The 9,626-nt window shown below is 37.1% G+C and overlaps 1 protein-coding gene across 2 annotated transcripts in view; it reads left to right on the top strand.

Moving 5' to 3' along the window:
• The first annotated feature begins 217 nt into the window (after positions 1-217).
• LOC126832031 (chitinase-3-like protein 2) overlaps positions 218-9,626 on the top strand; it is a 41,363-nt gene continuing 31,954 nt past the window's right edge. Inside the window, exon 1 of one of the 2 annotated variants that reach the window (XM_050562721.2) lies at positions 218-309. The gene's annotated coding sequence lies outside the window, so the exon portion shown is untranslated. Of the gene's footprint in view, positions 310-4,746; positions 4,766-9,626 lie in introns of those variants that run through there. The other variant, XM_050562722.2, reaches the window with a different exon arrangement.

Genomic DNA, 9,626 nt, shown 5'->3' with positions numbered 1-9,626 from the left:
CTTACGGGAAGTACGCTCTTTTTAAGTTCGTCTCCGCCCTCAAGAAATCCTGGACCTGCGTTTTTTTAGTTTTTAATTTCTCGTAATTTTTGTTTGGATATCTTCACCGGATATAAATAAATGTTGTACATAGGTTTATGGGAGTTCATATTATTGTCCGATTGTCGATTAGACGATATGTCTATAACAATAAGTCCCTCACTGGCAGCTGCTGTTGTAGGATGGTAACTTGATATGGTGTCGTATTCATAAATAGATGAAGTGGTTAGAGCCGTGAATGGTATGCATAGTCTTTCCAGACCACCATAGGTAAAATGTTTTTATTTATTTCATTTTTTAATATTTTTTTTATCTCTCAATCATAGTTACATATTAGTCAATTTCAAAAAAGAAAGACGGTAGAAAAAAATTATTGTCTCGCGATTTATACCAATCTTGACGTCAGTATTCCAAAGACAAGGGGGCCACGGTGACTAAGTGGGTAAGACGCTGTCTCGCTAGCCTGGAGATCACGTGTTCAATCCCTGCGTTGGCCGAGAAAGTTTACCCAGATTTTCCGACGTGATTTACCCGTGTCAGGACGGACAAGGACAGCTATCTAGTCATTCAGATGAAACAAAAAACCGAGGTCCCGTGTATACTTTGGCGTACACGTAAAGGATCCCTTGGTAGTTGGAATGCGATATAAGAGTAAGCCATAGTGCCACAGCCCCAAAATGTTCCTCATAGGCGCACTATATGGTGTATGCCCGTCTTCATTAGACCGGTGGGAGCAGAACAGTGGGACGTTAAACCCCATTTCATTTTATTTTCATTTCATTCCAAAGAAAAACTGACTACAAGGTCCTACGAATTTGTTTGATTTTCTGTTCTTGGGGTTCTAGGTAAAAACATAGCCACTTGAATCCCATGAAATGTGTTTAGTTTAAAATTTCAAAACTTAAAAATTTGGAACTGAAAGCTTTCGAACAGCCCAAATGGGTTTGAATTAGTTAGTTTTCCGAAGAAATAAGTAGACAAGTTTCCCCTAAGAGTCGAAAATCAAATCGGCGTGGCCTTTCATTAAACTGGTAATTTAAAACCTATATCAAGTAATGCTGACATCTATAACACATACATGTAAAACTGCTACGAATATATTTGGTCGACGTTTCTAAGAGTGTTTTCTTTTTTATCTCTAAACTTCATTAGTTTCCGAAACGTTATCCAAATAAGTAGCCGTTTTCTAAATGTACGTTTTATAGTTTGTATATTTGGGCGACGTTTCTAACAGTTTTTTCCCTCGACGCTTTACTCTTCGAAACGTCGCCAGCAAGTTAGTATCTGTTTTCCACATGTACGTGTTATAGTTTTTTTACTCTATCTTTTCCGATAAAACAGACACATTTTATTTTGTAGTTGTAAAACGCATTAACTTCCAATACCAGTTATTAATTATAAGTATTTTATTCCACTTTGTTGTTGGCGATATGTACCATTTGAAAGGATACATTTAAACGTAGGGCTGAACGTGGAGTGAAAACTGCATCGATTACAAAGAATTTATGATATGTATGAATTATGCCGTATGTAGTAAAAAAGATTGATGTGATCTAGTGATAACGAGATAAAAATAATGTTATCTTGGTTAATTAGCCTTATTTGATCACAATTTCATTTGATATTATGTTATAATAAGTGACGATCGAGGGGCGTTATATTCATATATGACACACATGATAATTTTCAAGATTAAAATGGTTAAACAATCCATTACGCTCTATCGAGTTACCGTTTAAAGTCACTCTTTTATTTCTAGATTTGTGGAGCAAGCCTGGATGTATTTGATTGACACCAAGTCCTCAGATAGAAGGTGTTAACCCTTCTGTGCGTACATGATAAGACCCCCCCCCCCCACGCACACACACACACAAATGCACACACCCGCAAACACACCTCTAACAAAAAACACTTTCCAGCAGAACACAAACGGGTATCTACGTGGGAAGATATGTCCAAGGTACCTTTATGTGACACCATTTATATACTCTAATAATGCAATGATAAAACGTTCCCACCCCTTCGTACATGATAAATGTCGAAAATGTAGTGGATGTTTGGTTCAGGAATATGCTGTAACCTGCGCTGAAGTTTCTTGTTTCTATAGTATAGCATCTGACATGGTGATGACCTAATACAGACGTCTCGAAGACGGTTCTCACATATTTAAACGAGCTGTTATATAATCCATTGTAAACTAGTAATCGAAGGCAAAAACCAATATGGCAAGAAAAATACATGGAAGTCGCCATACCTTGGTAATGCCTATAATCCTTTTGATACATTTTTCTGTAAATCTCTCACTTGAATGCAACCTCAATGGCAGCTCTATTAACACATTGTGGTTATTTATTGAAGACCTGAGAAGACACGGTCACAATATGACCCCCTGTCGTAACCCGTGATCAATTGATATTAAAGTGACCCTAAGTCTATGGAAGCCAGAATAATTTGTTGTCAGTAATCAATCCTTAAACATACCAATTATTGAAAATGTATATTTGTTTTGATATTCTAACATTTTAATCTCCGGTACTTACGATATTATTGAAAATGAAATGGGGTTTAACGTCCTACTGTTCTTAGCCCACTGGGCCAATGAAGACGTGCAATTACACGAATACGTTGATTTCATACATGCAATGGAATAAACCCAGGGATTTGCGAAAATTTCGGTTACAGTTACTAAAGGATTATAGTCTTAAGAAAGCTTAGCACTGGGTAATCTTTCAACACGGATATTGTTTTCTTTTTCAAACCGGCAAAATTTTGCATTCCATGTTAATGATGAAGCATCAGTGAAGAGAAAAGAACAATGAGGATCTTTGTCATTGTGGAATAATCTTGCCAGATATAATTATGCGAATCAAAATTGAGTTGATAGAGCTCACATTTATAAACTATCTATATGTATGTGTTTATGTCTATCATGCAATAGATTACATTAAATACCACGTTTCATTTATATGGCAAACCATTCTCAATAAAACAAAGAACAGTCAGTGCATAGATACAGCACAAACAACACAACAAGAATATATCTTGGGCGAACATTTAACCTAGATGTCACGACATGAATACAAACTACATGTACATAGATGTGCACCACTTGTGATTCATTGGTGATTTCCATGACTTCCAGCGCACCCCCTTTTTCTTCTTCTGGCTGGGGCCTGACGACCGTTCCACCTGGCGTGGCATGACCGACAAACGTTTGCAAAGATACTTAACAAAATGACTAGTAGTGACTGAGATTCCAGCGTGAAGGAGCACTGGAAAGGCGCACAAAGAGGAAATCGCTGTCAAGGGCTAAATAAATAAGGAGCATTCGTGACAATAGGGATTAAACATCAAATATGACCTTAGCAGGACCGTGGGTTCTAGAAAGGGTTATATGTACGTCTCATGTCTGGAAATTAGGCGCTGTGGGGCTCAGATTGTCACCAATGCACCAGCCTTAAACAAATCTCTTTGGTAAAATAGCTAACGGTTCAGGCGCTGTCTGGCCACGAGCGCCGCGCAAAAGAACAGCACCTCACAGGGCCATCTAATTACCAGTTCATCTTCCCCCCATGGTGCCAACGTACCTTTAGTCTCATACGTATATATAATACATGCTTTGTGATCCCTATAGTGCATGTAATCGCTAGCTAGCTACGGTGAAAAACTTCTTATATATAAATACGCACTCTTTACTTCGAAAATCTCTTCAGAGTAAAAACACTCTTGGATCTCTTATAATCCCTATTTGATAATCGGGGCTACAGTATTGGGTACGAGAAAAAACTTAATCGATGACTCTGCTCGTGCCCATTGCGCCGAGATTGCCTTTTACCTTTAGTCTATTATGAAATCCATTTCCAAATCATCGCTGTTGATTATTGACATGTCTCATGAACTTGGGACTGTGATTATTCTTTTAGAACATCTGGGCACTTTTCATTTATTTCGATAGTTCAAATAGCCAAAATTTTCAATTTATTTTTGTATGGGGTTTAACGTACTACTTTTCTACACCAATCAAGATAAGGAAGACGGGCTGCTCGATGGAATGTGCTGTGGTGGAATTTTGCCCGGACAGCGGCGTTTTTGCCTACTCTTCGTGGAATTTCAACTGCCAACCTGTAACCTGTAATACACAGGACCTCCCTTTTCGTACTATCCAAACGACTATACGAGGAACGACTGACAAAGGGAAACCAGGCTGGAAATTGCAAAGGACTTGCTCATGTAACGAGCAAAATACCAACAATTGTACATTTACATTGTAACGCCATATGGATATTTAGTTATTAACGAACCGATATGGCTGAGATGGATACCATGTACAATTTACACGGTGGATCTAGACCAATAAGCGTGGGCTCAGTGTTACCTCGTTACCCCACCATTGTCAACAAACCATGAAATATAAGTATATTTATTTATCTCTTATAGTAAGTACAAGCATTGTTCACAACCGCATTGCTCCAGACTGTGTCAAGTACAAGTGGCATTATGTCAACTACAAAACCGGTTTAAGTTTATGCTGTATTAAATACCCGCCAAAAAGTCTTAGAATATTATCAAAATATTAAATATTTTGGTCGATATTTCAATCCGTACAACTTAATCTAAAGCGATTTGATTTTTCTAGAAAGCGAATAAAGACACATAATTCATTATCCCGGCATGTCTTTCAAGTTGTAGTTAACAATAATGGATAGTGAAATGTGAGGTGTGTGAGGTAAGTTTTATAGAAAATTGTATTGTTAAACTTAAAGGCATGTCATATGTTCATATTGATATTGATGTCATGAACTAATTAGAAAATTGTAGGGCTCGCGGTCAAGACACTATGCGGGGCCCCCGGGTAGGGAAAACCAGAACTGACGTAGATACCCGAATATGCATGTATTCTTAAACCACAAATAACGTTTACTATGGTTACGATGGAATGACATTTCTACCCAAAAATATCGTTTATATAATACTAGAGATGGGGATGAGGATGGGGATAATGTTTGTCTATTATTCCTTCATTATGAGGGCTGCGATTGATGTTTTCTATGTTAATAAGCATGTTTACCACCATTTTTCAGGTAACATTTATATGAGTATCCAAAATTGTACTAGATCTCCAGAAATAACAATTTTCAATTCAAACTATAATGCAAATTAAATTTTGCAAGCAGCTAAACTGTAGATATCGTGCCTACAAATGTTCAAAAATTTCTGGAGTGAATATTAACCTCCAATAAATATTAAACATATTAATAGAGAATGCACATATATATTTAATAGGTCGTGTTGGGAAAACCTCACTGTGCTCGCTGCTATTGTATAGTGTATGAAGTTTAGAGGTTGCCATAACAATGGACGAATTAAAGACTTCTAGTCTGCTCTATAAAATGAGCTCAATCGACGGATATAAAAAACAGAAGAAATAAAAGATTTTACGTATCACCCTCAGCGGTTCGGATTCGGCGAAAACCCGAAGTTCCGTGGACACATAAGCGTGCATGTAAAAAAAAAACCTTGGCAGTTAGAATTCGAAATAAAAGTAGGCCGTAGTGCCACTGACCGGGCAAAAGTTTCCTCATAGCACACAGTATGGCGTGCAGAAGAGTAAGACGTTAAACACCATTTCATTTCACCACCCTGGGTGTACATTAAGTTAAACCCCATCAACGAACCAGATATTGTTTTTGCCACTTCACTTCTACGGTTGTCGTGATGCGTGTTTGCTCCGGACACTTGACTCACAATCAGTATGGATCTAAAGTATAAGTACACAGTTATATTGAGAATTGGTAACATGATTTACACATTATTATCGTCAACAAAGTGTGTTGTTGTGATACAATACTGATCTCCAAAAGTTAATTGCAGTTAATAAAAAAGATTGTGTTATCAACATTTACAGATTTTTCTTTTTTATCTCTGTGTAAATTTCCACAAGCTGATTTAACAAACATTGCAACAAATAAATACGTTAGAAATTTTCTAAATAATTTTCACACGCCCATATTGTTGGCTTTAGTTGGTGACAGGTTCAATAAATACCTTAAGCTTATTAATATGATTGTTTGTAACGATTTGTTAGCATGTTTAAATAGTGATGTAATAATATTTCAAATTTTTATGCTATTCAGATTGTCCACAAAGATGTCAAATTTTAGAAAAACAAAAACTTGGTAAGACCGTGCGGGTATAATCATATTCCTGAAGCAATGGCTTGAGAAATCCCTCTCTGGCCATTTCTGGATTGACTTCTGATACTCGAGCTTTTGAGGGAGTGTGTCTATTCTTCCCGTTCAATCAAATCTATCCCAAGTACAGTAACATGACAGCCCTTCGTTTAATCTGGAGTCATTCCTAAAACTTTGGACAGTGATTTAAGGTATTAAAAACGGTGAAAGTACTGTTCGTCTCCAAACAGTATTGTTTACATTGTATGCTTGTTGAATTCTGTTTAAAGCGCAATTATAATTATTGTTACGCAGTTAGCTATTCGTTGTTAATGAACTATTGACCAGTTATAATTTGGAACAGAAATTTGCTTCCTTTACAGCAGTGTTAAATGTGATTAGCTTTAATCAAACGAAACACTGCCAGGAGTATGACGTATAATATGCCTCTGTAATTCTATCTCTGATATTTTTTGGATTGATCCAAGTTTAATCACACGTGACACCCTTCTATGTCTCGTGTTAATACATACCTCCATACAGTCATTTAGCATTATGGTTTGGTATAACTGTCAATGTTTTTATAGTTCGGTATAACGGTCAATGCTTTTTATGGTTTGGTATACTAAGTGGGTACGACGCTGGCTCGCTAGCCTGGAGGTCGGGTGTTCGATCCCTGCATTGGCCGAGAAAGTTCATCCAAATTTTCCGGCGTGGTTTCCCCCTATGTCAGTGATGCAGGACGGAGGGCCTGACAAAGACAGCTGTCTAGTCGTTTGGATGGGACGAAAAACCGAGGTCCCGTGTACATATTGGCGTGCACGTAAAAGATCCCTTGGCAGTTGGAATTCGATATAAGAGTAGGCCGTAGCGCCGCTGCCCGGGCAAAATTTCCCTCATAGCACACTGTATGGCGTATGCCCGTCTTCATTAGCCCAGTTTAGGAGCAGAACAGTAGGACGTTAAACCCCATTTCATTTCATTTCATTTTGGTTTGGTATAACGGTCAATGTTTTTAATGGTTTGGTATAACGGTGAATGTTTTTATGGTTCGGTATATACGGTCAATGTTTTTAACTGCAACACTTTCAGTGTTTCTTTGCCCATTTATACACCATACACCGTTTTTTTAGCAGGTTGCTACAACCAGTCTAATCTGTCCACCGCTTTGACACGCACGCACTTTTTACCATTGTATACGTGTTTTATCTCACTGTTGTACGTTTTTTATTGGGTTTCGTGGGGTGTTTATGGAAGGTTTTGCCGCCCTTGGTAGGAGACTTTGAGTTCGGCTAGTCAATTGTGACATCGAAACTAAAAGAAATCCTCTGACCAAATTATATAAACATCTTTGTTTGTGATCGTCTACGTCATTATATTACGTATTTCTGATAAAGATGATAAATTAATAAAATGACCGTTTTTATTTCTTATAAATCACGAGCATTTTTGGATATCTTTTCATGTGTAAAGGGACTAGATAATGAACATCCGAGCGGAATTTCTTTGAAACTGTATACTTAATAAAGCTAATATTTTTTTTTAAAAATTACTATATATCATTTATTAGCCCATCGTCAAAATACGAAAACAAAAAATAAATTGTATAAAAGACTATTTTTTTTATTGTGAGTAACCCATTTATTTTACCGGAAGTGACGTTAATATTATATTATCTGACGATAAAGCCAGCCTACCCGAAAATCATAGTCACTACGTGCCGATGGATTTGCGGTTTGAATTTTGAAAATAGGGCAGTGGTATAATAATTTGGAAAGAAAAACCTCAAATCGTAAAATGTCACCTAGTTTTAATATTTAAAAAGCGGGATCATGTCATTAGACCATATTATCTCCAGCCGCATGTCTAAAAAACTACATTTTGTAACTTTCGTATTGTGTGATTTTGGTAGTATAAATATGACTACGAAATTGATTCAGTATTAAGTTTCTTGTGGATGATGTGCCCAGCTTCCATTGGTAATGTATATATATAATATATATTCGTTCGATTCCTTGGCAGCACAGCTTTCAAACATTCTATAAATTCATTATATTTGTTACTTATTATACATGAGTCGTTAAGTTATCGTGAGAATGGACCACAACTCGTCATCAACCATTTACAAGCAATTGAAAATGATTTAGATCAATTCCAAATCATTATTCCTCCCACGAAAACCAAATAATATTTCATTCCCAGTGGTTTTTTAACCTAATAATATGGAACTAATAACCATTCCGTGATTAAAATCCAAAGTGAAGATCAACAAACAATCAACCAAACTTGATGTACTGTACACACCTCGCCATCCGCATATGTACACAAATATAGACGCATATCAATTAGAGATGGTGCGCTAGTCCTCATCAGACAAACCCTTTGAGGAACTTTCATTCAAAGACCGTTCTAGGAAACCCATGGGTTCTCTTAACTTATCTATCAGAATAGGGTCACTGAAGCCCAGAGTTTTTGTTATCTGTTGTAATTATTCGATTAGATTCAGGTTCAGAATATGAAGATTTTGACACCGATAGCGAAGTGAAAGTGACGCGGAATGTTTAGAACAGTTGAGGACAAATACCAATAAAGAAATTTTTTTTTTTTTTTTGTAATGATTCTTCTGGTAAAAGCGTAAAATGATGCAGTGCAGATGAGAAAGAGTAAGTTTGATACAACAGGCGACAAATCGAACTATCGACATCAAAATTTGATATAAGATCAAATTATATATTTGATAGATGTCCGGAAAATTGCGTCAAAATATTTTCGTTGGATTGAAAGATATCTAATTTTAACCAGACCATTCGAAATTAGAGCTATTTATAGCTGACTGGCATAGCACTCTGTCGAACTGTATTTCAGTGTCACTCAGCAGCGAAAGAGTTCAACGGCAAATTGAATATTGCATAACGACGAAATTAAGCTTGTATCGTCACTTGGACTTAACGCCTAAATCGTGATACCAAATTGAACGAGCACTTATGGAACACCTATAAAAGAGAGAAAGAGAGAGAAATTGGGTTTAACTCCCCCTCAACATAAACTAGGTCATTTCGGGACCAGGAACACCAATAAAGCCACAATGCACGGTGGCACTTACTTGGTCACTATCCGGTAGGTCCCGGGTTTGATTCCGGTGTGTGTTGGCTGAGAAACTTTCTCGATATTTTCCAGTCTAGTTTTTCCCCCGTTTGTGGTTCGGAACGGAAGGTTTGGCAAGGCAATGACATCTAAACACAAAGGTCCATCCGTGTATTCATCCGTGTAAAAGACCCCTTGGCAGTTGGAGTTTTATGAAGAGTGGACGGAAAATGCCTCCCATAACACACCGCATGGGATGTGTCTGTTTTCATTTCATAACTTGGTGTTTCGTATATACAGGTTGTATACAAAGACGACCGTCTTTACTTTGGC

This window comes from Patella vulgata, chromosome 9, assembly GCF_932274485.2.
Source record: "Patella vulgata chromosome 9, xgPatVulg1.2, whole genome shotgun sequence".
Taxonomy (NCBI): domain Eukaryota; kingdom Metazoa; phylum Mollusca; class Gastropoda; family Patellidae; genus Patella; species Patella vulgata.
Note: the sequence above shows the minus strand (reverse complement) of the source record. Positions and strands in the feature narration are given on the sequence as shown.